Here is a 27,162-nt window from a genome sequence, read left to right as displayed (position 1 = left end):
AGTGATTTTTCAGTGGTGCTCCTGGAGCCCAAGTGACCAGGGTCTTGGAATGAAGCCCCTGCTTTACCTCCTACAGACTGAGATTTCCATGGAGCTGGAGAGGTGGCTCAATGATAAAGAGCACTCACTGTTTTTTGCAGAGGTCTGGGTCTCAAGCAACTGCACCAAGAAAAGAAGCTAGCAGTTCCCACCCTTTTAGGACTTCTGTGATCTTTAAGATAAAGACAAAAATGGAAATTCAGACCTTACTACTCAGAAGCAAGAAGGACCTGAACAGCACTATGGCCCCTACGTCCATGAGAAAAGTCCAGACAGCATGGACATGACCTGTTATAGATAAAGCTATAGCAGCTACAGGTGATGCGCTTGAGAAATGTGTTCACATACTATGTGCATACCCTCCTCCCCTCCCTCTTGTCACCTCCCACTCAATGGATGCTGTACTCTGTTTTAGTTAGGATTCTTATTACTAAAATGAAACACCATGACCAAAAAGGAACTTGGGGAGTAAAGAGTTTATTTGGCTTACACTTTCACATTACTATTCATGATCAAAGGAAATCAGGACAGGAACTCAGACAGGGCAGGAACCTGGGGTGGGAGCTGATACAGAGGCCATGGAGGAGTGCAGCTTACTGGCTTGCTCCTCATAGCTTGCTCAGCCTGCTTTCTTCTAGAACCCAGGACCAACAGCACAGGGATGGCACCACACACAATGAGCTGGACCCTCCACCATCAGTCACTAATTAAGAAAATGCCTTACAGGCTTGCCTACAATCCAATTTTATGGAAGCATTTTCTCAATTGAGTTCCTTCAGATAACTCTAATTTATATGTTAAGTTGACATAAGATTATCTAGCATTTATCCTAACTTTCTTCTGTGTTTTTCATCGTTTGTATTTTTGAAGCACGATCTTATGTAAGCTCAGGTACTCAAGTCCTGACTCCCCTTTCTCTATCTTCCAAGTGCAGGGACTGTATTATTTCGTATCCCTGTATTCTTGCAGCCACTCAGCTTAACTTTTACCTGCTCGTTAACAAAGTGCACTGCTACCTGGCAGTGGTGGCACACGCCTTTAATCACAGCACTTGGGAGGCAGAGGCAGGCAGATCTCTGAGTTCGAGGCCAGTCTGGTCTACAGAGTGAGTTCCAGGACAGCCAGGGCTACACAGAGAAACCCTGTCTCAAAAAACCAAACCAAACCAAACAAAAAACCAAACCAAAACAAAAAATCAAAGTGCACTGCAATGGTTTCTCACTCACATATTTCTGACTGCATCTCAGTAGGGGCAGATCATTTGCATTTGCCACCCTCCCATATTTTATGCTGTGTCCTTAAAAAAAAAAAAAAATCAGAGCTCGAAAAATTGTATGAGACTGTGGTTAGTTTTAATATCAACTTGACACAAATCAGAATCACCTGGGTAGGGAGCCTCACCTGAAGAACTGTCCTGATTACCTTAATGGACGTGGGGTGGGAGACCTCACAGCCTCTGCAGTAAGAGAGCCTCTATGGGATGCCTCCAACTGCTGAGGTGCCCCACCTAAAGGATCAAGAAATTACCAGGTTCTCAGTCTCTGTGGGACAAATGCTACTATTTTAACAGAAGCTGACTTTATAACATAATAAATAAGTATTCACCCCATTGCTTCTGTTCCTCTGATAAACCCTGACTAATACCCATGTCCTGCACTGAGTCTTCAGAACTCACATAAAGGTGGAGAGAAAAGACCCCACAAAGCTGACCCCTGACCTCCACTCATATGCCAGAGCAAACGAGTACATGCACATGTACACACACACACACACACACACACACACACACACACACTCCTATTAATATCACCTACATAAATATACAGATACAAGTTAAAGTAAAACAAAATTAAAAAAAAAAATCAATGACTCTCAAGCACATGTGAAGAGTGGTCTTCCTGAACAAGGTGCATTCAGCAGAGTGCAGCCCTGACAAGCCACAGCTCTTCTCAGCAAAGCCTGTGCTTGGCATGTCTGGATAAGATATGTTTACTCATTTACAACATTGGGTTGTAAAAGTTCTCCTTTAAAGAGCACCACCTTTAAAGAGCTAATTAGTGAAGATCAACACTAACTACTTCTTAAAGAATAACTAGCACTTTGGAAAAAGAATAAACTGTACTGTATCAGGTACACTTCAGTTACTTTTTGCAGAAGCTGGTAAGTGTATCTCCTCAAGTCAATAATCTTTCACTGCAGTTCCATAGCTGATTTACAGTGTGATGTTACAAGGTCTGAGGCACAGGAATTTCCTGTGTGATTACTTAGTCTGCATGGTAAACTCCATACATTTATTTATTTATTTATTTATTTGTGGTTTAAAACTATTTTGCCAAGTGTATGTAGTACATGCATGTATGTATGCATGTGTGTATGTGCATGCATGTGAGTTTATCAGATGGGCACACATGTAGGCCCAAGTTAACATCTACTCAGTCACTATTTATTGAAGCAATTTCTTTATCTTCTCAATTAAAAGCCAGAGCCCCGTGATCGGCTATCTCACATGCCAGTTTGCCCCTTTGTCCCTCCACAGTACACAGATTACAGCTTTATATGGGTTCTGGGGATCTAAACCCCTCTGCCTGTGCTTATGCAGCAAGTGCTTGATCCAATGAATAATCTCCCCAACTCATATTTTTGCTTTTCTGTGTGTGTGTGTGTGTGTGTGTGTGTGTGGCGGGGGACAGGGGGGTCTACTCTGTAGCTGGCCTGAAACTCTTTTAGTAATGTAGGGTAGCCTAGGACTCAGAGAAGCCTGTCTCTGAGTGCTAGGACGATGGGTGAGTCCTGAGCCATCACTCCCAGCCCAGAATATTATTCTAGAATGTATTGTTTTCTCACAGTCTTTGAGTAGCTTCAGCCTATTCAAGGCCTTAATCTACCTGATACAAACTCTAATACAACAAGCATTTATCTATAGTTCAAATAAAAATGATCAGTTATTTTTAAAATAAGTATAGAACATATCTTACATAATTTAAAAGGCTGAACCTGACTTCTTGCCGAGAAATGTCTATTATATTACAACTTGATAAGAGCCTGCATTTGCAGCCAAATTTAATCAATTTTCTATGGTTAAAAACAAACAAAACCAAAATTATCCCTAGGAGGTCTGCTCTTTTCTGAAGGGAAATGGGGGAAGACAGAATCTGGGAATGCAGACATTGAGGAAATGGTGGAAACTGCTGTTGTGATGTATTGAAAACAAAAATAAATTTAAGAAAAAGTAAAGAGTCAAACAAACAAATTAAATAAAAATAGTTCATATCTCTACTGTGAGGAAGAAAGAAAAGATTCTAGGCACTAAGCAACAACATTAAAAATACAATTGGCCTTCTTTATCCATCAGTTTTGCAGCTATGAATTCAGCCAACTGCATATACAAGACATCTTTAAAAACACTGTTTTTATCCTGTGCATAGCCTCTTTTCCCTAAACTGTTCAGTACCACAATTTACACAATATTTACACTATACTGGGCATAGTAAGTAATCTAGAGATGATTTAAAGTAGACAGAAGTGGATGGAGAGAAGGGTCAGCAGTTCACCACCAACTCTAGTTCCTGGGGGTACCTAGGCCTCTACAGAAGCCCACTCTCATGCATATATCCTGGCTTACACACAACTAAAAATATACCTATGAAGTAGACAGGAGAATGTTTATAGGTTAGATGGAAACGTTACACACGCGCCTTGTACATCTTTGGATTCTGGTACCCACAGGCTGTTTGGAAACAATAGCCATGGAACTTAGAGAAGACTGAATATGTAGATACTGATAACAGCATGCCATTGGCAGGGTGGCAGACAAAGGGTTAGCCTACAAAAGCAACACAATTGTATTTTTGCCTTAGAAACACTTTGCCCAAGTTAAAACATAGTATTCCTTTTATATGTGTGTGTGTGTAAACACAAGTATGCTTTTACAAATTTAAAATAATAATAAATAATAATGATGATGATGATAGCACACCCAAGCTACCAATGGTTTGGTTTTATGGGATTTAGAGAGAAGATGGAGCTGGAAGCAGAGACACTTTAACATTGAATGGCAGTCACCAAAGTCGACTCCACCGCTGGACTGGTGCCCAGTGGCCATTAAGAGATAGAAAGAGTCTGTCTTCAAGATGCTAAGGTTTGAAAACTGCAACTCATTTTATTTTTATATAATAGATGAAACTAAGCTAAACTTTTTTTGAATTTAGAATACAAAAGTCTAAAGTCTAAAATATTACATTAACTATATCCTTACTTTAGGGTGAATTTCCAGTTCCTCCCATTCAGAGGCCCCAAGTTACTAAGAACCCTACTTCATATCTCCATGGTTGGTCAGAGCACATTTTCTAAGTATAATTTGTATCATTCCAAATGTTTCATAAACATCTTGAGTTTACAGAAGAGATCTGGAATCAGCCAGAGTGCCATTCTTTGACTCAATTATTCTTAAAGGGAAAGTCTCTCGGTCTCTATTATCTTTATTCCCTAAGTCTATTGTTAGAAAAAGAATATTTTTAATTTTTTGGCAGGACTGTCAACAGGTAACTAATGACATTAAAAGTCAGGTTAAAGAAAAAGAGATGAAGAAAAAACGAATTAGGCACAATGATATTACTTGGCTATGGGAATCACAGACTACAGAGTATCTGAACCAGAAATGTCCTTTAGCCAATAAGATCCAAGGCTTTGCAACCACCTGGCCTGATGCAATAACTCCCAAATCTCTGTATTCTATCCCCATCCAAGAGAGGATCCACTCAAAGAACTGCTTCAAACAACGAGCATGTGGCAGACACAGGAAACAGGCTCTAGAGAGGAAGAGCGAGGAAACGCTTCTAGCAGTAAAAGAAGTTAAGTCAATCAAACTATTAAAATTGTATACCCCAGCAGTGTCCCACCTAGACCACATTTGTCTAAAACATTCAGTTGACATCCTACGCTCTGCTCTCCCTATCCCTGAACCTCCTCACTCTTGGGCAAGAAATGGCTTCCAAAGTCACAAACTTGTGAGGTCTCCTTGACCTGTCCCTTCATGTCAGATCCTGAGCCAGCTCACATTTCCAGAGTGATGTGCATCAGATGAACCTGCTGGACACCTCCCCCTTCTGCTGAGAACTGTGTGAGGCTGACAGAGGGCTCCAGCACACAGGGCACAAAGGCTCATTTCCTCTCTGGCTTTAGTGTAAAGACAGCCCTGCCCAGTGAGTAGGCCCCTGCTTTCCCCCAGGGTACCTGCAGTCCTCCTGTTTCTATAGCACTGTACTGTTTGACCTTCTCCAGGGATCTTCCAAATAATGACTGAGCTTCCTGTTAACTGGCAGCCAGGCTCCCTGACTAGTTCCTCCCTAGCTTTTCCAGCCTCTGCCTTCACACTGCACCACTAGCACCCAGCTCAGATCTCACCAGCTCTCAGATACAGTAGCACAAGAGCCCAATTATCTTCACACTCAGGTCTTAAAGAACAATAGCTACAATGACTGTCTCATCCCTTTTTCCTCTGCTAGATACCTCAATACCCATTCCTACCTGCTAAGGACAAAATGTGAACTGTACACCAGGACACAGCCAACCCCCCACAATCAATATTTTTCTCCAGTCAAACAGCTGTAGAGTGGTGTGCCCTGAATACACTGGGGCTGGGTTTGAGCTCAGACCTCCCACCAAACATATGGAACCCATTACTAGGGGGATGCTTTCTTTCCTGCAAGCATGAGGAAACTCAAGCCAAGAGGCTTTCCTTGGGCTCATTCCTGGGCATTAAAGCCATTACATCTAAATCTACATTTTACTGTGACTACACTGAAAAAGCTATTTTAGCATAATATTTTAATTTATTCTTTGGTAATTTTATATTCCATGTTTTGACCATATTCACTCAACTCTCTGCTTTACTCTAGCCAGATCCAGCCTCACCTCCCTGTTCCCTCCAACTTCATGTCCTCTTTTTTCTAGTTTTAGAATCCAGAGTCCAGTTTGTATTACCCATATACTCCTGGTGCTGGGTCACAAGTGGTTCAACTACCAGGAGACATTTTCGTAAAACACCAGACTCTCTCTTCTCCAGAAGCCACCAACTATCCACAGCCCCTCAATTGGGGTGGGGAGATCGTGGGCCCTCTCCACTCTATGCTAAAATGTTGACTGGCTTGATCCTGTGGAGGTAGCCCCAGGTACTGTGAGCTTGCTCATGAATACAGGGGTTCCTGTCACGCCCAGAACACAATATTGCTCTGGTCCTCCCTAATTAACCTCTGGCTCTGACAATCTTTCTTCCTACTCATCTGTGATGTTCACTGCCCTTGTGGGTAGGAGACCGACACAGAGGTTCCATTTGTGGCCAAGCACTTCATTGACCCTAATACTGGTATTCTGCTAAGTGGACACAGCATCAAACTTCTCTCTAAATTCAGGTTTCTTTCCCCATAGATTAGTGCAGCTCTCAGGATTCATCCAAGAAGTTTCTTTGTGCAGTGGATGGTGGTTAACACAGAAACTTCCAACTGGTCAAAGAGCAAAGTGTCAGTGGGGTGCCCTATGCACATAACTTAACCAAGGCTGCCATAGCAGATGCCCTGTGCACAGCACACCCAGCAACAAGGACCAAAAGAGACAATTACTAGAGATAATGAGAAATTCTTGTCCCAATTTTACCTACCCAATGATAAAATAATGTATATCCACACAACAGAATATTACACTGAAGTAAAAATGATGCTTTGATATTTGCTGCAAATAAATAATGTAAATAAACCTCAATAACATGCTGTACTGGATAGTTTTATGTCAACTTGACATAAGCCAGAGTCATTTGAAAGGGGGGAACTTCAACTAAGAAAATGAGCCCAGCATATTGGCCTTAGTAAGCCTATGGTGCGTTTTCCTGATAAATGACTGAGATGGGAGGGCTCAGCTTGTGGGCAGTGTGTGAGCAGTGCTACTTGCTGGTCAGGCGGTCCTGGGTTCTGTAAAAGAGGAGGTTAAGCAAGTTATGAGGAGCAAGCCAGTAAGCAGCACCCTCCACAGCCTTACTTTATCACAGCAATAGAAACCCTAACAAAAAAGGGCCATATATTGAATGACTACATTTATATGATATACCCAGAATAGCTAAATTCATGAAGTTAAAGATTAGTGCTGCCAGGAGCAGGACGATGGGAGGGAGCATTTCTTCATGTAGTGCTCACAGGATTATGGACTTAGCAGTGACTGGTACAGAACTTTATGAATATATTAAAGACCACTTTTATGAACCTTGTATTATGTGAGTTAAATATGAGTAAAACCATTATTTTAAGAATTAATGGCATAGTGGGATAACATAGTGCCTCTGCTCAGAGGCTGCTTGAATCAGCCTGCAACAGGCTAATCTATCTTCACAACACACAATCTGTTCAAATGAGGAAAGGATTTATTTTTCAACCAATAAATCCATTTAGTAACCAGCCATGAAATCAAATCCAAGGTAAACAGAGCCACAAAAACAAAAGAGTGTACAATCTGCAGTTAGCCAGCAGGTACAGGATGGAACCAACTCAAAACTGCACAAGGAAAAAGTGTTCTCGAGCATGCAGCTCACTCCTGCTGATCACAGCGACTTCAGTAAGTCTAAGAATTACTACCACATGAGGAGAAAATCTGTAGCCTGACTGGTAGAATGCGGCAAACAGCATTCTCTCCTCTGGCCTGTTTGTATTGGCCATTGGGAGCCTTCAGCTCAGAGCATTACTAACTTAAACAAGTCTATGTTGTACTGAACTTAGCCAGACCCCTGGCAGGCTGAGACACTTCCTCGGCAACGGTTGAGGATGCAGGAAAGCAAGAGAAAACAGCATGGGGAGGATGGTATTGCTTGACATCATTCTCTTCAAGACTGCAGGCTCTCCCACAACAGAAACATCTAACCATTCCAAACACAATCCCTACACCTTCTGGGGGCATACCCAGACATACAGATCTCGGAGCCACAGAGTAGGTTTTTGAAACCTACTAGCTACATGCCCAAGGACAAATATCACAATTTCACTGTGCCCTTGTATCAGTGCCGATCATGAAAACCAGGGCACAGTGCTCAAGAATGGCCCACCACAGAGCATCTTCCTACTCATAACTCCATGTTATACCTCATGCAGGGCTTATCCTCAGTTCCAGTCACTGACACCAGCTATGCTTCTTCCTGGATCTGTCTTCATGGAACAACCACCAAAAGACCCCATGAGGACTTTATACTAAATGATTCTCCTCCTCTCTCCAGCCCCCGCCATGGAACTGAAGACAAGAAGCCATCAATAAAGTCTCTCAAATGTATTAAATCAGGGCGTGACACAAAGCCTTCATTCACCTAACAGGCATTTAAAAGCACTGAACCGAGACATTTGAAGTGCATATTGTGCAGAACAGTAATTGGTAACCTTTCCATAAGACTGATGCAATCTGATTATAATTCCCAAGTGTCAGCAGTCAGTTTTCAAGGTAAAAGAAAAAGGAAGTAGGATGGCTTCAAGCACTCAGGCAGAGGTGTAGGAGGGTGTCCTTTCCCTCTGACAGCAACTCTCATTTGACTGAAGGCTGTTAGAACAAGCTCAGACTGAAAAAAAATCTGTCACATTAGAATCAATTGAAATGCACTCAAGATGAAACTTACTGGGTTTAACATACACACTTAGCCTCCCCCTTCTCCTCTCTGAAGACAAGGAAAGGGGTGTAAAGCCATCTGACTATGCTAAAGATGAAAGGCCAGTTTGCACGTATTCTCAGGTGAGATGTCCAGTCAGCAGCTAGGCTCTGCTGCTGCAGCCTTCTTCTGCCTCGCTCCAGATGAATTTCCATCATGCCACACAAGGCACAGCTCCCAGGGCTGGCAAGGAAGTAAAGTTTTCAGGGAGGAAGGATATGAAACTTAGAAAATAACTTATGGCCCAGGCTACTGTTCTCCCCTCCCCACATCTAAAGTTCTACCTTAAGCCCAGATGTATGGAAGAGAATGAATCAGACTGACTCTGGGGACCAGCTATTGTCACCACACAGTAGCAGTTGGCTTTTTTCCCTAACACATTTCAGTCTTCTCTCCCTCACTGCAAAATGGTTCCATCTGGAAAGTCAACAACCTTGAATACTCAGGCTCAGCTTCCCACCTCTGCCCAACTTTCCATCCAGCAACCACTGAGTCTGCCAGTTTAACTAACTAAACTCTGCCTGCGATGGGAAGAGACATGGTATCTACGCACCCACTGTAGTCAGCTTGCAGTATCACACCAATGCTACTGAGTTAATGCTAATGATGTCCATTTACTCCTCGTTCCACACAGGCACTTGCACCAGTAAAACAGAAGGAGATCTATAACCAAGAACTGCACAATTAAGAGGGAACATATGAGCATCATTCTATTATTCCTAGTAAGACACTAGGGGGCTGTCAGAGGAGGCACGGGGAAGCCTCCTTCATTCAGAACCTACTGCTGCTATCAAGTCCACCTCAGCTGAATTGTGAACTATGTATTTTAAAGAGTTGTTAGAGTTGGCAAGATGGCTCAACCGGGGAAGAACTTACTCCAAAAGCCTAAAGGCCCAAGTTCAATCTGGATCTCATGAAGGAAAGAATCAACTCCCAAAAGTTGTCCTCTGACATCAACATGTGCACTCTCTCCCTCTGTGTGTGTGTGTGTGTTTGTTTCTCTCTCTCCTTGAGATGGCACAAATTTAAAATGTAGGCCCCTTGCACACCTCACAACCCCTAGTTTCCATAGCTTTGAACACTCCTAAGACAACCATTCATTACAGAGAAAAGAACCTTATGAAGAACTTAAAATGTTTTCAAAGGAAACTTTTAAAATCATAAAAAGACTTACCTTAGTAAAAATATTTCTTTTCCTGTCTTACATTCTCTTTCTTAGCACCTTTATTATGAACCTGAAAAAAGAAAGTAGAAATTACTTTTCCTTGACCATCCATCCTCACATGCCAGCAGGTGATTATAAACAGCACTGATGTCATCAAAAAGAGACCACCAAGAAACAGAACTCGGACAGAAGGAAAAGCTTCTAAGTCAGGGATCCGCAGACGATGGGAACTTTGCAGTAGGCTAGGGGCTGGGTATAGAGCTCCTGCTCCAACCAGGACATCCTCAGTGAATCATTGCACCCCAGGGCCCACTGTTTATATGTCTACCAAGAACACCCAGCTAAGGACACATGAGTGTCAAGGCTCACACTATATGACCCAGCCAGGGACTCCTTGGTGTCCCTTGAACATACACGTGAACAAACATTTATGCTTTGTTCTTACAGCTTCTTACAAAGAAGAATCTGCCTCTCGCCACACTCCCTAAGGTTTGTTATGGTTCCTATGACTGTCTTTAAGGCACTAAGAGTATAACAGGTAAGAAGAGAAGGAGATGAGTTTTCTGATTTGCAAGGCAAAAAGGAAGACTGGAGTCAAGTCTTCTTCCCTCACTTACTTAACATCTGGTTTGCTTCTATCAGGTCTTTGCTTGGGTGCTAGGCATTCTTCATAGGATGGTCATGATAGCTCTCTAGTTTCCAAAATAATTGAGATACAAATCACCTCCCAGACAGGCTCTGTGGCAAATGCACCAAGTACAGCAGATATTTGCACAGATGCAACTGAGTCTGTGACCCCAAACACCAGGTAAAGTCCTAAATGGACCAAAGACTGAAGTGTAGAAGTAACCACACAGTCACTCTAATAGACACCGGAATGAGAATGCCTTTTGGGAAGAACATCCAAATTCAGCTCCACAGCAGGCTGATAGAAACCATGGAAACCTTAAGGGAAAGGTGAGGAGCTAAAATCATTGGCTCAGTGCTTAAGGGCACTGGTGTTCTTCCAAAAGATCTGGCTTCAAGTCCTAGGATCCACATGGTGGCCAACAACTATTTATAACTCTAGTCCTAGGAGATGCAACACCATCTTCTAGCCTCTAGAGAGAGTGTATGCTGTGGTGCACATTTAGGCAAGATATCTACAGACATAAATAATTTTTTAAAGAATATCTTTCTTTTTAAAATATGAGGCTGGAGAGTTGGTTCAGTGGTTAAGAACATTTGTTGCTCTTACAGAGGAGCCAGGTTCAGTTCCCAACACCCACATGGTGGTTCACAGTCATCTGTTACTCCAGTTCCAAGGGATCCAATATGCTCTTCTGACCTCTGCAGGCATGCATATATGTGCAGGCAAAAATACTTACACATATAAAAAAAAAAATTTAAAAATCTGTTTAAGAAGGAAGGAAAACATGTGAGCCTTCTGTTTGCCACAACACACCAAGGTTAATGAATACCCAGTGACAAGGTAAGGACTGAGATTGCAGGAATGCAGAGCCAACCTCGGTAATCTACGAAGTCCCAGAAATTAGAAGAAGAAAAATGCAAAGGGCATGGACACATGGTTCATAGAAAAACTGCAGAGTTGGCAAGATGCCCAGAGCACCCTCTGTGCTTGCTGTGCAAGCATGAGGACCCAGGTTCTGCGCCACCACCTACAGAAAGCAAAGTGTGGTGCTGCAGAGCTGGAGTCCTATGTTTTTACAGTGAGATGGGAGGTTGAGACAAGAGGATACCTAGGAAATTCCTGGTGTGCACAGCAGCAAAACAGAGACTGTCTCAGGTGGAAGGTGAAGACTGATGCCCAAGGTTGTTCTTTGATCTCTACGTGGACAGTCCCCAAACAAGAGTGACACAGAGCACATATTAATTTGGGCTGTACACATGTCTTAGTTAGGGTTACTATTCCTGTGATAAAACACCATGATCCAAAGCAAGTTGGAATGAAGAGGACTTATTTGGCTTACATTTCCACATCACTGTTCAACACTGAAGGAAGTCAGGACAGAAACTCAAACAGGACAAGAACATGGAGGTAGGAGCTGGTGCAGAGGCCATGAAGGAATACTACTTACCTGCTTGCTCCTCATGGCTTGCTCAGTCTTTCCATATAGCACCCAGGACCACCAGCCCAGGGATGGCACCACCCACAGGGGCTGGGCCCTCCCCCATCAATCACTAATTAAGACAATGCCCTGCGGGCTTGCCTGAAACCAGATCTTCCAGAGGCGTTATTCTCATTTGAGGTTCTCTCCTGTTAGATGACTTCGGCTTGTTTGACATGAAACTATCTAGCACAGCATGTAATCTACAGATGAGTTCACAGCCTGTAGAGTATGTTTATGGATTACATGGAAACACTATCTCATTGTATAAATCAAGCAAAACTGGATTTCATCATCTACACAGAATCCTCTACTGAAACTGAGGAACAACCATACTCGTGTAAGTTCAAAGTGGTAGGGAAAGGAAGTATTTATGACAATTAAAACACACATCTCACTGACCCAGCAGCCCCTCTGTGGGAGTCCATCAGAAACATGCTTGTCTGTCTACAAAACCATAAACACTCAAGCTTTCACCATGGCATGCTCTGTAAGACTGAAGACAACACGATGTCTTCATCCGTGGGGCTGGCTAAGCAGACCCAGGACAGAGAGGATGCCTAGAGCTGTTTAAAAATGTTTTCTGGGGTTGGAGACACCACTGACTCAGCACTGCTGCAGAGGACTAGTTTTGATTCTCTACATTCACATGGTGGCTCACAACCATCTGTAATGGGATCCGACGCCCTCTTCTGGTGTGTCTGAAGACAGCTACAGCATACTCATCATATATATAAAATAAATAAATAAATAAAATCTTTACAAGTAAGTTATGAATGCTGTGACCACCAAGAGTATTTTCTGTAAATGAGCATGCAGATTGCATAACTAATGGAAAGCCAGTGAAGGTAGGCTGCAGACCCCTGCGCTGTATACAAAGAGAAAGATTACAACCTACAGACAGCTGCTTCCATCTACAAAGAGAAATAATGAACATATTTATAGTAAACAGATAAAGGATATGGGGGGTGGGGGAGACCAAGAGAATTGGAAACTTGGCCTTCTGAACATGCCCACATTATTTAAGTGTGTCATATGAACATTTTGTCCATATAAACAGAGCTCTTACATGTTGAAACAATACTCCCATAGAGTATTGCCTATAAGCCAGAGTCCAAATTTAAAGATTAAGAGGGAATATTTCTCTTAAATTCTATATTGAACGGCAATTTTAGTAAGACCGTGACAAAGAGGTAGAATCTCCCCCTCAGTCAAGCAAAACATGTGACGAAGCTAAAAGCCTCTGGAGCAGCAGCCACAGCTATGACTTGGTAAACTACAAAGTGTCCCTTGCCTGCCCAGACTCTAGTGGTGGCCAGTAGTCCTGGGGATACATGCTCTACTCTGCTGCTGTTTCTCTGTTTTCATGTGTATGTGATGTGCATTGTGTGTACATGCATGTCTCTGTGTATGTGTGTGCAGATGCATACAGAGGCCTCAGGTAGATGTCAGGAATCATCTATGATTGGTCTTTCACCTCATTCATCGAGGCAGGTTCTCTCAATCAAACCCAAAGCTCAATGACATGGTTGGTCTCACTAGCCAGCTTTCTCTGAATGTGCTATCTCTGACTTCCAAGGCTGAAATTACAGATGGGCCTCCCCCCACCCTGACACCCCAGTACTCAAGCTCCTGTCATAAGCACTTTACCGATGGAACCATCTCCACAGCCCCTCATCTTAGTACCTCTCCCAGGCTTAGCTCACACTTGTTTGCATGATAAACAAGCCCCAGGGCCTTATGAAGAGCTGTTAGCTGGGGATCACCAAACATGAAAAGCAAAAAATGAAGTTTACCTGGGGACAAGGTGCTCAAATAGTTGTTGTAAAGCTGGATTTCCTGTGGGCCCATCCTGGTGTCAAATAGCTCAGACACCTAGAGAGAGCTCTCCACATACAATGCTGGCTTCCTATAGTCACAGTGTTTTCAAACACATTTCTTACTACACAGTAATAATTGAGAATCACTGAAATTAGTCTAAGGATGACCCATTCAAAAAATTATAAAGAAAAGGGTAAGCTTTGCAGAATAGAAAAGCAAATAAAACAGCAGATCAAAATAACTCTCATTCTCCTAATGCTTGCAGAGGCCACCACCCTACATGAGGCTTTTCTCTGAATATTAAAAAAAAAAAAAAATCATGGTTCTGAGAGTGACTGTGATTTTTAAATCTTCAGAACAAAGAAATCAAGTAAAGATGGATCTAGAAAGTGTCATTTGCAAGTCATTCTTCGGATTCAGTTTTTGTTCTTAGGAATAAACCTATGTGTGAATATGTTTGTATAATCCCAATTTCCCTGAGATGGCATCATCAAGACACACTCAATTCATAATTCATAGTTAATTCATTTAAGAACAGGTAGGTTGTGCTGGCTGGTCCTATGTCAACTTGACACAGCTAAAGTAATCTGAGAAGAGAGAGCCTCAACTGAGTTTAGTTTGTGAACAAGCCTGGGCTGCACTGTCTTGACTGGTGACTGCCCACTGTAGGTGGTGCACTCCTAGGCAGGTGGTCCTGGACTTTGTAAGAAAGCAGGATGAACAAGCTAGTAAGCAGTGTTTCTTCAAGGCCTCTGCATCAGCATCTAAAATGATGGACTGATATGGAAATGTAAGCAAAATGAGGCCTCTTCTTCCCAAGTTTCTCTTGGCCATGATGTTTACCTCGGCAGAGCAATCCTAACTAGAACAGGAATGTTTTTAAAAATGATGATTAATAAAAACAACCAAAACAATTGGCCTATTTTACCCTGGAACTGGACAGTGTTTGCTTAATGCAATAAAAATGAATTACTTTCACTTAGATGAATTTTCAACTCACAAGGGCTCATTGTATCTATGGCTAGACAACTTTAAATGTAGCATCCTATTTTCACAAGTCTTTACTTAGATGTTAATTTCCATAGTGCCTTTCTAAAGTAACAAGCAACACAGAATAAATGTTCTATAGCAAGAAGTAACTTATATTTAAAGAAAAAAGGCAAAAATAAACTTTCAGATTTAAACAATTTGAAATTTACTTCTGTAGCTACAAATGGACTGAGCTGAACTTTTCTTGATTTTTTTTCTCTAGCATCGAGAAGTTTCCAATGAAGACAAGTTTGTTTGTGAGCCAACTCCTAGAACTGCTTAGATGAGTGATTTTAGTTTTCACTTTTGAGCATATCTGTATTTTCCAAATTCACTACTATCACTAAATAGCAAAAGCCCTGGGGCCACACTGACTGGTAGTCAATAACATGCCCAAGGTCTATCACCATCCATGAGGCTGCAGGCGCTTGCAACTCCACTCTCACCTCACGCTGCTCAACAGTTCAAGTGTGACCAACATTTACAACAAGGATTCCCACCAAAGAGAAACAACTGCAGAGGAACAGGTACTAAACCTGGCTCTTGAGAGCCAGAGGTAATCCATGAAACTGTCACTAGCCAAAGAGGCTGTCTTTTTATGTATCAGAATCACAGAGAGACTTTTATTTTTACTTTCCAGTGAAAAGTGTGTATTAGATTCTGCTGTTATAATTAGCTGATAGTGGAGCGTGTGCTTTATATAGTGGTTCTCAAGAGGGCAGAACTGTCCCCATGGCACATTGTTAGTTACTGAAGAGACTCCTAGACGGCAGCAGAAAGATCTGCAGTGTTTCGGACCCTGAATCTAGAGTCATCTAGCACGGGGGTGGTAGAGGAGATAATCAAGGCTACCCTGGCCCATAAGCTGCTCAGGATAGAATAACATCACTTTACATTCAACATTGAACCATCCGACAAGTTACTCTGGGAAACACCCACCACCCTGCCCCAATTATGTAGGCCAGCAAGGTGAGGGAAAGGGAACTGTGTGAACTTCCATATAGTACATTACACCTGTACCCACTAGACACACATGGGGCCGTTACTGCCAACCGCAACAATCTTCTATTTCCTTATTACCAACGATAAGCATTAGGGCTTCGGTGTACTCCCTTAAATGTTGAGAACTCAGACTTTGTATTGGTTACAATGTAGCCTGGAATACAGCATCCCTGGAGGGCTGTATTATCTGAGCCTAGCCTGAGACAGGCTGTGATTTATCCTGCATGCTGTCAGTCAGCCTACATTGTTTTTCTCGTTAGCATCAATTACCCCAAGTAACACGGTTTTATCTCAGGTCCCAATCTTTGTTACTGACTTTGAGACACTCAGTCCCACAAAGACAAGCGTACATACGTGTGTGTGTGTGTGTGTGTGTGTGTGTGTGTGTGTGTCTGTGTCCAAACATGCTCACTCGCCGCAGGGAGGGTCTGTGGCGTTATGTCCTACCTAGCAGGGCGTCTGGGCTGTACTAACACCATAGCACGGTATCTTCCCCTTTATTTCTTGTTCACATCTAAAGGAGAGCACTCCACTGACCTTGGATCATGTATGTGAAGATACATAATTTATGAACTTCGTGTCAGGGTGGCAAACACTTGCCACAGAAGCAAAGGCCTTGATTACGAACTTCATAATCACTCATCAGAAGAGTGCGATCTCGTGCTTCAGACAAGAATCAAACTTTTCAAAGTTTCTTTGCCTGAGGCAAGCCTTGGGCTATCCTTCGGGCCTGAGACACCCCCCCCCCACACACACACACACCCGGCGCACCCCTCATCACTCTCAGACCCGGGGTCTGTTCACACGCAGGGCCAAAGGATAGCTTCTCAACACTGAGAACTCGGGAACTTTCGGGGACAGAACAAAAGCGGTGGAAAACTTTCTCCCTAGAAACACGGGACGCTGCGTGCAATTGCAGGAGGGCTTGCAGACACACCCTCTGTAGCCCCACGGGGACCTTGGGGGAAGAGCCGCGAGCTGGGCTGGGGAGGAGGATGGAAGGTGAGTCCGGGGCGTGTGCCGTCCCCATCCCACCACGTCCCCGTCCAATGGCTTCGGCCAGGGCGCTGCACCTCACTGCAGTTCCAGCGTGGGAGCGCGCAAGCAAAGCGCCTGGTACCAAGCCAAGGCTGCCCCGGAAGATCGGGCGGCGGCCGCGTACAGGACCCCCGACGAGGGAAGCCCGGACCCTGTGGCCCCGAGACCGTGGCCGCCCCGCCCCGCCTCGCTCGAGTCCCGGGACAGCGCACACCCGGCAGCGCCGCAGCAGCCTCGAGGGGCCATCGAGGACGCGGGCCTTCCGTCCGCCCCCTTCCCGGAGCCCGGCCTCGCCCTCCGCAGCTCTCCCCTGCCTCAGCCGCAACGGCCGCCTCTCGCCCGTTCGCCGCTCACCTCCCGGGCCGCCGCCGCCGCCGCCGTCGCCGCCGCCGCTGCTGCAGCTACCACCAGATCTCGCGAGACTTCGCTCCGCCCCGTGCTTACCCTCCTCCCGCCTGAACGCGGCGAGCGCCGAGCCCGTCCTGGAAGCTCCAGGTAACGCCGTGCGGACTCCGGGCTGTTTACACCCTGCTTCTCTTCTCCCACCCGACATCCGCCCGCGCCCCTGACCCGGAAAAGTTAAAACTCAGGTGCGAGAGGCCGCTACCGCCGTGCTCTCACCTGGCTGGCCCGGGGCGCATGCGCAACCGGGCTGCGGAGCCCGGAGCTCCTTGGTTGCTGCTTAGTTCTAGCTGCGGCCAGTCGGATGGTCAGTCAGTCAGCGTGTGCTACCCTAGCTAGCTCACAGCTCATACTGCCTCACTAAGTGCATTCTTGCCGCCTCCCCATTCCAGAAGGAGGTTGTAGCGAATGAGCAGACCGGCCTGTGAAGTTCGTGCGTCTCTGATGCCACACCCGCACCTGTAGGATCCCCTCCTCTGGAACCCTGCCTCACCTCCAATAGTTCTCCAGACTGGAAGAGGTGACCCTGACAGCTGGTCTGTTACAACCCACCTTTCTGCAACTAGACAGCAGAATGCTTTTCACACTTTCACCAACTCCCATAGAGCCCCCAAGGCAAACTATGTTCTAAAACAGTGGGAGAACCCAGGATAGAATGGATCATGGACATAGAACCAGAGCATACGTGAAGTTGAGCGGTTCTTGACCACAGGGGTCGAATATCAGATCCTGTGTATCACTTACGTTGATTCGTAAGAGTAGCAAAATAATTTTATAGTTGGGGAGAGTCACCACAACACCACAACTGTATTAAAGGGCCCCAACATTAGGAAAGTTGAGAAGCACTGGGTTACTGTGTGACTTCTTCCCAAAAGAAAACTCAAGAGTGATTGCTTCTAAGGGAGAGAGGCCGGCACAGTGAGATGCATCATAGTGGGTACCCATAACCTCCTGTCTCAGGGTTTTACTGTTGTGAACAGACACCATGACCAAGGCAACCCTTATAAGGACAACATTTAATTGGGGCTGGCTTACAGGTTCAGAGGTTCAGTCCATTATCATCAAAGAAGGAACATGGCAGCATCCAGGCAGGCATGGTGCAGAAAGAGCTGAGAGTTCTACATCTTCATCTGAAGGCTGCTAGTGGAAGACCAACTTCCAGGCAGCTAGGATGAGTGTCTTAAAGCCCCCACCCACAGTGACACAGCTACTCTAACAGGGCCACACCTTCTAATAGTGCCACTCTCTGGGCTGAGTATATACAAACCATCATACCTCCCGAGCCTGCAATGAAGAAACTACTCATATGGTCATAGTAACACAGTATTTGAACTTGCATTGAGTCTAGGGCCTGGCACTGCCTTGTGAGAAGGTCTTTGTCTTAGTTTGGGTTTCCATTGCTGTGAAGAGACATTATGACAACTCTTATAAAGGAAAGCATTTAATTGGAGCTGACTTACAGTTCAGAGGTTTAGTCCAGTACAGTCATAATGGGAAGCAGGGCAGAGTGCGGTCAGACACAGTGTTGGAGGGTTCTACATTTGCATTCTCAGGCATCAGGAAGAGACAGTAAGTCACTGAGTCTGGCTTGAGCTTTTGAAAACTCAAAGCCTACCCCAGTGACACACTTCCTCCAAGGCCACACCTCCTAATAGTGCCACACCTTGTAGAACTATGAGGGTCATTTTTATTCAGTCTTGTTGTGTATATTCCTGTGAGCTGGGCCCTCTGTGTCAGCTTCTGCAGAATCAAGAGCCTGGAAGGTTCTAGCTCATCCCTGTAAACTGCACAGAGGCCTGCTAAACTAAGTCATCCTGACAATCGTGTGGTGCCAGCAAATGTGAGCCTACACCAACCTTTCTAACATATGTTGCCTAGAAACCACTCCCCTTACAGAGACGGAGCATATCGATGCCAGACATGGTAGTGCAGTTCAACAAAATGGAGTATGGATGAAGAAAGGGGATCCCATCTAACTGGTAACTACTGGTTCAAGCATTGTTCATTTGTTAACTTGGTCAGTCTTTCCAGAGACCCCTATAGGCAGGTTCTCCAGGGAAAGAACCAATAGATACCCTATAAATGCATGAAAGGATGTATCATGGAGGCTGAGACCCATAATATGCTGCCAGCAAGATTAGCAACCATGGAAGTCTGTGACATAAGTCAGTCTAAGTCCAAAGACCTGAGAACCAGAATTGCTGATGATGTCTCTCAGTTTTAGGCTCAAGGCCCAAGAGGATGCTAGGAGTTGGGAGGGAACTGGCCTAAGTGTCAGAGTCTGAGAGTCAGAGTATTTGAAGTTCTCCTAGTGAAGACCAGAAGTCTGGTATCTGGCTCTAGAAGACTGCACAGTTCTTAAGGCTCCCTCAGCCCACTGACTCACATTGTCACATATCTCAGTGGGAGTGGGTGTTGTTTCTTTCTCACAGATGAATACAGCAGGAGTCTAGAAAGTGAGTGGACTTGCCTAAGGACACACAATTGGTAAGTGGCGGTTAGGAATCCCATTCTAGGTCTCTGACTACAAATCTACAAACCTCCACTTTGGTGACCTACAAATCCTTTCCTAGCCCATACAACTCCTATTATCTGTAAAGGCATGTACTGCGAACACTAGCCACCCAGGTCTATCCCTGGGATCCACATGGTGGAAGGAGAGAACTGACCCTCATAAGTTGTCCTCTGACCTCCTAGCCTACAGATTCCCTGAGATCAAGATTTCAATGTAACGTTTTCCATGTTTCTCTCTGAGTGGACCATACCGTCAGTGGTCTCATAGAAAATAAAGGCATAAATAGATTTCACAGAATGAACTAAGTTAATATAATGGTGCATATGTAAAAGTACATTACACAGACTGGGACACTCTTACATGGGAAAGCACTCTGTCATACCTGTCCTGTTCCTCTTTTTCCAATATAAACTCCAAATCATGTTGGAGGATGTGTCCAGGTGTGAGACTACAAGTACTTTCTAGCACAGTGGGGAAAAAACACAAAACTATAGTGGTCTCACGTAGCCCAGACTGTCCTTGAATCTACTACAGAGTAGAAGATAAACTTGGAAGATCCCTCCACCTCTACCTCCTGAGTGCTGGGATTATGGGTAAGTGCCCACACTTGATTTGTGGGATGTTGGGGATTGAATCCAGAGCCTCAAACACAGTGGGAAAGAGCAGCACGCCAGAACAATGATGCCAGCACGGGGTCCGTCCTCCTGGTCATGGAAGAGACTGTCCCTCTCCAGAGCTTGCCCAGCAGCCTGGGCCCCAAATGTTTTCTTTGTTTTGTCTTTTGTGTTTTCGTTTATTTGTTTTTTAAGGATCTCCCCCACCTATACAGGAAAAGGTACCCAGACAGTTTAAAATCTCTTACTCTGGAAGTCACTGAGGGGAAAGCAGCCATGCACACACATATGCATGCACGTGCAAGCAAGGAAACAAGGGTAAAGGAAAGATGAATAAAGCCGAAACTTGTTAACAAAATTGTGGTGGGACTGGGGTTAACATCGGTGACATTGTGAACACAGAGGCAGGTTTATGGGAACTGTCTATCACCTTAGTCCATGTCACTCACAAAGACAAGTTTCTATCCCAACAAAAGCCATGTTCCGTGTTTCCACCACAGCCTGTTACAGAACTGACCCTCAGAAGAAGTAGCAACATCCACAAGGGCTTCACTGTTTGAATAATGACATGGGAAATGATGCCTACATGTGTATCTTCTTAAAGGGCCAAGGTATACTGTATAGTATATGGTATCACTAAGGATGTAAGGTATCAAAATGTCTTTTGATACATGAGGGACTTTATAAACGCCAATAATAGGGTTTGGTTAATGCCCCAATAAAAAACACTTCAATCACTAACTGGCAAGTATTGTATTACTATCTGTGAGCAAGACCATCATATTTCATGTTCTAGAGGGATGGACGGAGGAGTCAATAAGAACAAATGAGCTCCCTAAAAGGGAGTTGGGGGAATAGATGGCTCAATGGTTAAAGCTCTGCCTGTGCCAGTGTGAGAACCAGCATTCGGATCCTCAGGACCCACATAAAGTCTGGCATGGGGGCTCAAATTTGTAATCCCAGTCATCTTACAGACAAATGGGAGGAAGAGATCAGTGAATGGCTGGAAACTTAAGGACCCGCTATCTTGTCATACTTGGGCACACAACAAAGAGACCCTGTCTCAAATGAACACCAGGTTGTCCTCTGGACTCCATACACATGCTATGGCACATGACTCTCTCTCTCTCTCTCTCTCTCTCTCTCTCTCTCTCTCACACACACACACACACACACACACACACACAGAGAGAGAGAGAGAGAGAGAGAGAGAGAGAGAGAGAGAGAGAGAGAGAATATACATAACTTTTTTTAATAGCTGGAAGGGTAGAGGGAAAACATGATTGAAATGAGTTCTTAAGTATACACCAGAGATAGTAAGTGTCTTAGTTAGCGTTCTCTTGCTGTGAAAAGGTACCATGACCAAGGCAACTCATAAAAAGGATTTGATTGAGGGTTGACTTACAGTTTAGAGGGTTGGTCCAGGATCATCATGGTGGGGGATATGGCAGCAGGGAGGTAAGTATGTACTGGAGCAGGAGCTGAGAGCTCTACATCCTGATAGCCGATGGGAGGCAGAGAGAGCAACACTGGCCTGGCATGGATGTCTGAAACCTCAAAGCCACTCTCAGTGACACACCTCCTCCAACAAGGACATATTTCCTAAGGTTCCAAATAGTTTGTCAACTGGGGACTAAACTTGCAAATATATCAGCTTGTGGGAGCCAATCTCATCCAAACTCCCATAGTAGGTAAAAAGGGAATAGCATTCTAGAGACAAGAACAACAGGATCAGCAAGAAATACTGTGGGTAGCTGGGAAGACAGGCTACCCAGGGGCAGCGGAAGCCATGTTTGCAGCCAAATGTGGTGACACACACCTGATCTCAGCACTGGTTAGGCTGAGACAGGAGGATTTTTTAGTACTAAGCTAACCTGAGCTACACAGCCAGACCAAACTCTACTTCAACTACAAAAAGATCTGCACATGCCATGAACATGTAGAGACACTGGAAAAGAGGTGACTGAACTGAATCAGTAAAGTCCCCAGATATAGATTGGGTCAGCCCAATCTCATGATTGTAGAGCCCTCCATCTCTGCCCAAGGGCTTGATCAAAGGTGGTTTGATCACTTCTGTTGCTATGATAAAAATACCCTGACAAAATGCATCACAGGGAGGAGTGTTTATTTGGTTTAGAGTTCCAGGCTAGAGTCCATTGTTGCAGAGGAAGTTAGGGGCAGGGACCTAAGCATCTGGTCACATCATCTTCACAGTCAATACCAGAGAGAATCAAGTGCATATGGTCCCATCATCTCCACAGTCAATACCAGAGAGAAGCGAGTGCATCTGGTCACATCATCTCCACAGTCAACACCAGAGAGACTCAGGTGCATATGGTCCCATCATCTCCACGGTCAATACCAGAGAGAATCGAGTGCATATGGTCCCATCATCTCCACAGTCAACACCAGAGAGAATCAAGTGCATATGGTCCCATCATCTCCACAGTCAACACCAGAGAGAAACGAGTGCATATGGTCACATCATCTCCACAGTCAACACCAGAGAGAATCAAGTGCATATGGTCACATCATATCCATAGTCAGTGCCAGAGAGAAGCGAGTACACCCATGCTGCTTCCCTGCTCACTGTCAGCTAAATTTCTCCAACTCCACCTCTCAGGATCTGTCCCAGGAAATGGTACTATCCTCCTTCAGGGTGGGTTTTCCCACCTTAATTTACAGACAAGACACTCCCCTAACACACAGATACACCCACAGGCCATCCTCCAGTAAGACTTTCCTTAGGTGATTCTAGGATGACAGTTAAAAGCAATCAACAAAGACAGATTAGCTGTAATCGACAGCCATTGCTTCTGTGGGCAAGGAAAAGTCCCAGGACCAATTCTGGCATACCAGAGTTAACCTTGAATTGCAAAATGTCCACCTCCTTTGCTTCTAGGACAAAGGACATGATGTCTCCAGTCAGCTACTAGTCCCACAGAGGCTGGACCCCTATATGAGCCTCTATCTGCTGATGTTAGTGCCAACAGAGCAGCAGTGCTTATAGGATGCTGACAGTAGTGGTAGCAGCCAGGAAGAGCCCCTGACACCCAGCACTGGAGGTAGTAGAAGGCTGCTAGCCCAGCTTTCAGTGGTGGTAAGTTCACCCGGTCAGATCTACAGTGTGGTCTGGGGCACTATTCTTAGAAGCTTAATGGAAAGTTCTCCCCCTCCTCCAGTGCCTCTGTGGGCACCTAACATCCTTTAACTTTCCACCTTTCGACTTAAAGCAGCTAGGATTTCTGTTCAAGAACTCTGACCCTACAGTGGCCAAAGCAAGCTGGAACCTGGAAGACTTGAAGGAGAGACACTAGTGACTGCAGGGGCAAAGGTAACTTACTCTGCTGTGACTGAGCATCTCTTGGAAGTCAGCACAGCACACTCTCTGCTCACTAGTGCTTTGCCTCTATGGGATGGGAGGCATCAAGGCAGAGACCAGAAGAGCCAAAGTATCTTGGCTCCTTGGTGACGTCAGCACGCTGCTGGGAGGCCTCCAGACCCACAGAGCTCTGAGCAGTTCCTTCACTGAACTCATAACCAGCTGCATGTGGTTTCTGTCCCCAGCAACCCAAGCATTCACAGTGGCACAAGACAAAGGCAGGAGTTCTGAGGAGTAAGCATGCGCAAACCCCAGCCGCGCCTGGGCTGCTCCAACTGCCGCGCAGGCTCTGTGTGCAGCCTTCTCCCCATCAGTCTTATCCAGATCAACCCTGGCGGCATTCATACATTTCATAATGGAAAGCATATCCTCTCCCTGCCCCTCCTGGCCCTTTGAAGGACAAAGTGGTCTCTTCCCTCTGGTGACACAATGGGTGAGGAGCAAAGTTAAAGGATGTCCAGACTCCAGGCTTTTAACCACTGCGTTTAGCGACATATGCTACCCAACCTTGTTACATTAGAAAGTAGAAACTGTACCTTTGAACCAGCTCCCTCACTTTGCGGTACAGGACAAATCCAGCTTTGTCTCTTACTCTCTGCTCACGCACACACTTTCTGTTTTGTTTTGTTTTGTTTTGTTTTGTTTTGTTTATTTGAAACAGGGTCTCATGTAGCCAAGGCTGACCTCAGAGAACCCCTGATCCTCTTGCCTCTACCTCCCAGGTACCGGGATTGTAGGTATATCGCAGGCGCTCAGCACACTGCCTAGCTTTGAGCACGTGTCTTCAGGCCCACTGTGAAATGAAGCTGACGGGACTACCTCCTTGGAGGCCGATTATCATCAGTACTGCTCAACAAAGGTGTCCAGCTCCTCACTGTCTAGGTGCATACATGATGGCACTTCCTGGTTCCCTCGGGTCAGGTCACAGTCTGGTCAAAGACTGTGAAAAGAGGGAGAATGTGGCAGTTTCTGGGACAAAATATTAAAAACTAGAATGAGACAGGGTTCCATCTGTCTAGCAGGGCAGTGCCCTGGACAGTGGTGGCTCTGCCAAGCACGAGCTCTCCTGTTCTAAGCCATCTAGAACTGTCCAATGTGCAATGGTCTGTCTTGACTGACTATTTTTTCCCTCCATAGCTATTAGTCTTGTATTTGTGAATTCAACTGAGAAAACAAATGTTTTAAATGGCATCAGTACTGAGGGGGTAACCTAAGTGAGCAATATGGCAACTTTTTCTATCACATTTACTCTGTAATGTGTTAAAGCAATCTGAAGATGGTTAGTCTACTGAAGGTTACAAATATTATGTACAAATATTATGTCATCTTGCTTTTTAATATTCAATTCTGTGTACTGTGTGGACGTATGTGTGTGTACATGTGTATGTGTTTGCATGTGTGTACATGTGTAGGCATGTGCATGTGGAAGCCTGAGGCAGTGTCTCAGTCAGACCCAGAGCTGGCTGCTATGTATAGCCTTGCTGACCAGCTTGCTCTAGGGAGCCCCGTGTCCACTTTTATGTAGGTTCTGGGGTTCCAAACCCTGGTCCTTACTGTGGCTGATACACTAACCACTTAGCAATTTCCCCTGCTCTATTATACCTTCTACATAAACAATTTGAACATCCATGATTTGGAAATCCCCGGGGGCCCTGGATACGTAAGAATGACTGTACATGCAACTTGATTCTCCACTCATTGATTCAAAGTGTTGTGCTTAGCTAGACTATAGGAGAGCTTAGGCTGAAGCCCTGAAGATTCCAGTTGTAACTATCTGGGGCCAGCCTCCCACCACTGCCAGGCTGAGATTTCCACACAGCTGTGATCTCTCCCCTGCAGGTCTAGAACTCAGTTTCCACTCTTGAGGGCCACATGCACTGAGTAAACATAGATGCAGAGTTAAAAGAAGTTACCATAGAAACAAGGCAAGCATCTGAAAGACACAGCATGAAGTGGGAACATACAGGCACTTTATAAGTAACAAAGCCTTGCAGGTAGTACAGAGTCACTGGCAAAATCCGTCATCAAAGGGATGACAAGGTACACAGCTTACCAACCTAACAAGGAGTATAACTTGTGTCTGCTTTCCAGATGCATAGCTACTTTGCACTACTCTCTCATCTCTTTAGCTTTAGTTATGTAATGTCTTTAGCCTTGAACCCTACCTTATACTGAACACCATCCACACTTTGGCTCCCACTCCAGAATCTGTCTGGCATGTCTTCCCTCCAGTCTTACTACCTTATCTGCAGAATCCCTGGCCAGATCCCTGAAGGCTGGGTGGTACTGTGACCACGCCCCCCTGAGTGGCCCTGACCCTGCCACATAGGAGCTTCAGTCATCAGATTGCAAATATAGGTAGTGGGGAGAGCCTTGTCACATGTCTCAGTCATGTGACAAACATTAAGAACACTTGTGTAAGAAGCGTCAGCCTTGGCTACCTTAGTACTTGGTTCAGTAAAACCAAAGCCTTGGGTCTTAGTGAAATGGTTGTTGTGCAAGCATGAGAACCTGAGTTCGAATCCCCAGTGCCCATGTGAAAAGATGGGCATTCAGGCACATGTCTATAATCCCAGCACTCAGGAGGCAGCAGGCAGGAGCAGCTCCAATACCTGCTCATTGACCACTGAGCCCCAGTTTCATGTCAGAGCCTGTCTCAGAAAATAAGGTGGTGAGCAACTGAAGACAACACAATGCCCACATCTGGCCCCTCACACTTGTGCACACACATTACTATGTACATGGGACATACTAACACATTTTCAAAGCCTGACTACCCACATGACAAACATTTCCAAAAAGACCTGTCACACAGTGAATATTGACCAAAGGCCATTCAGGGTTTTCTTCTAACGCTTCCCACCTGCGGCTTTGTGGCCACAGTGCAGTACTTCAGCTCTCTGAACCTCAGTTCCTCAGATGTAAAATGGGATTGAAGGCAGCACTTACCATATACAGTGTGAATCCAGGAAGACACCAACCCAAGAACATTGTCAAGCTATGAAGAAGGCGGTGAGATCCCAGCCACCTTCACACTCATCATGGCTGCTTCGTTGTCTCAGCTGTAAACACCGCTCACATGCCCCTGACAACATCACCCTGGATGTGACTCACCACATCCTCTGACCCTTCCTGCCAACTCAAAGTAGCTTTGCTAAACATTCCTTTCAAAGATGGAGAGTGTTCTTGGAATTCTCCAAATGAGTTCTACATTGTCTCAGGAAGGTTCAGGGTTCAGGCAATGATTCAGACACCCCGTCCCCCACAGGAAGCCTCAGTGGGTCCTTGGGAAGTTTATGCCTGGTGACATTCTCTGCAGACTTCCTAGAGACAGCTAAGAAAATATGGGCTCTCCCTAGTCTCTCTCTTTTGTGGT

General features: G+C 45.0%; 1 protein-coding gene across 6 annotated transcripts in view; it reads right to left on the bottom strand.

The window, feature by feature from the left end:
- The window catches only part of Mrtfb (myocardin related transcription factor B), a 159,525-nt gene extending 132,597 nt beyond the window's left edge, over nucleotides 1–26,928 (bottom strand). For 2 of the 6 annotated variants that reach the window (XM_076937450.1, XM_076937451.1), the window contains exons 1-2: nucleotides 17,228–17,385; nucleotides 9,885–9,945 (exon numbers count right to left, since the gene is read on the bottom strand). The gene's annotated coding sequence lies outside the window, so the exon portion shown is untranslated. Of the gene's footprint in view, nucleotides 1–9,884; nucleotides 9,946–17,227; nucleotides 17,391–26,735 lie in introns of those variants that run through there. The other 4 variants (XM_076937453.1, XM_076937449.1, XM_076937448.1 and 1 more) reach the window with 4 other exon arrangements.
- Nucleotides 26,929–27,162: the final 234 nt, after the last annotated feature.

This window comes from Arvicanthis niloticus, chromosome 6, assembly GCF_011762505.2.
Source record: "Arvicanthis niloticus isolate mArvNil1 chromosome 6, mArvNil1.pat.X, whole genome shotgun sequence".
Taxonomy (NCBI): domain Eukaryota; kingdom Metazoa; phylum Chordata; class Mammalia; order Rodentia; family Muridae; genus Arvicanthis; species Arvicanthis niloticus.
This window is presented reverse-complemented; position numbering and strand designations above follow the sequence as displayed.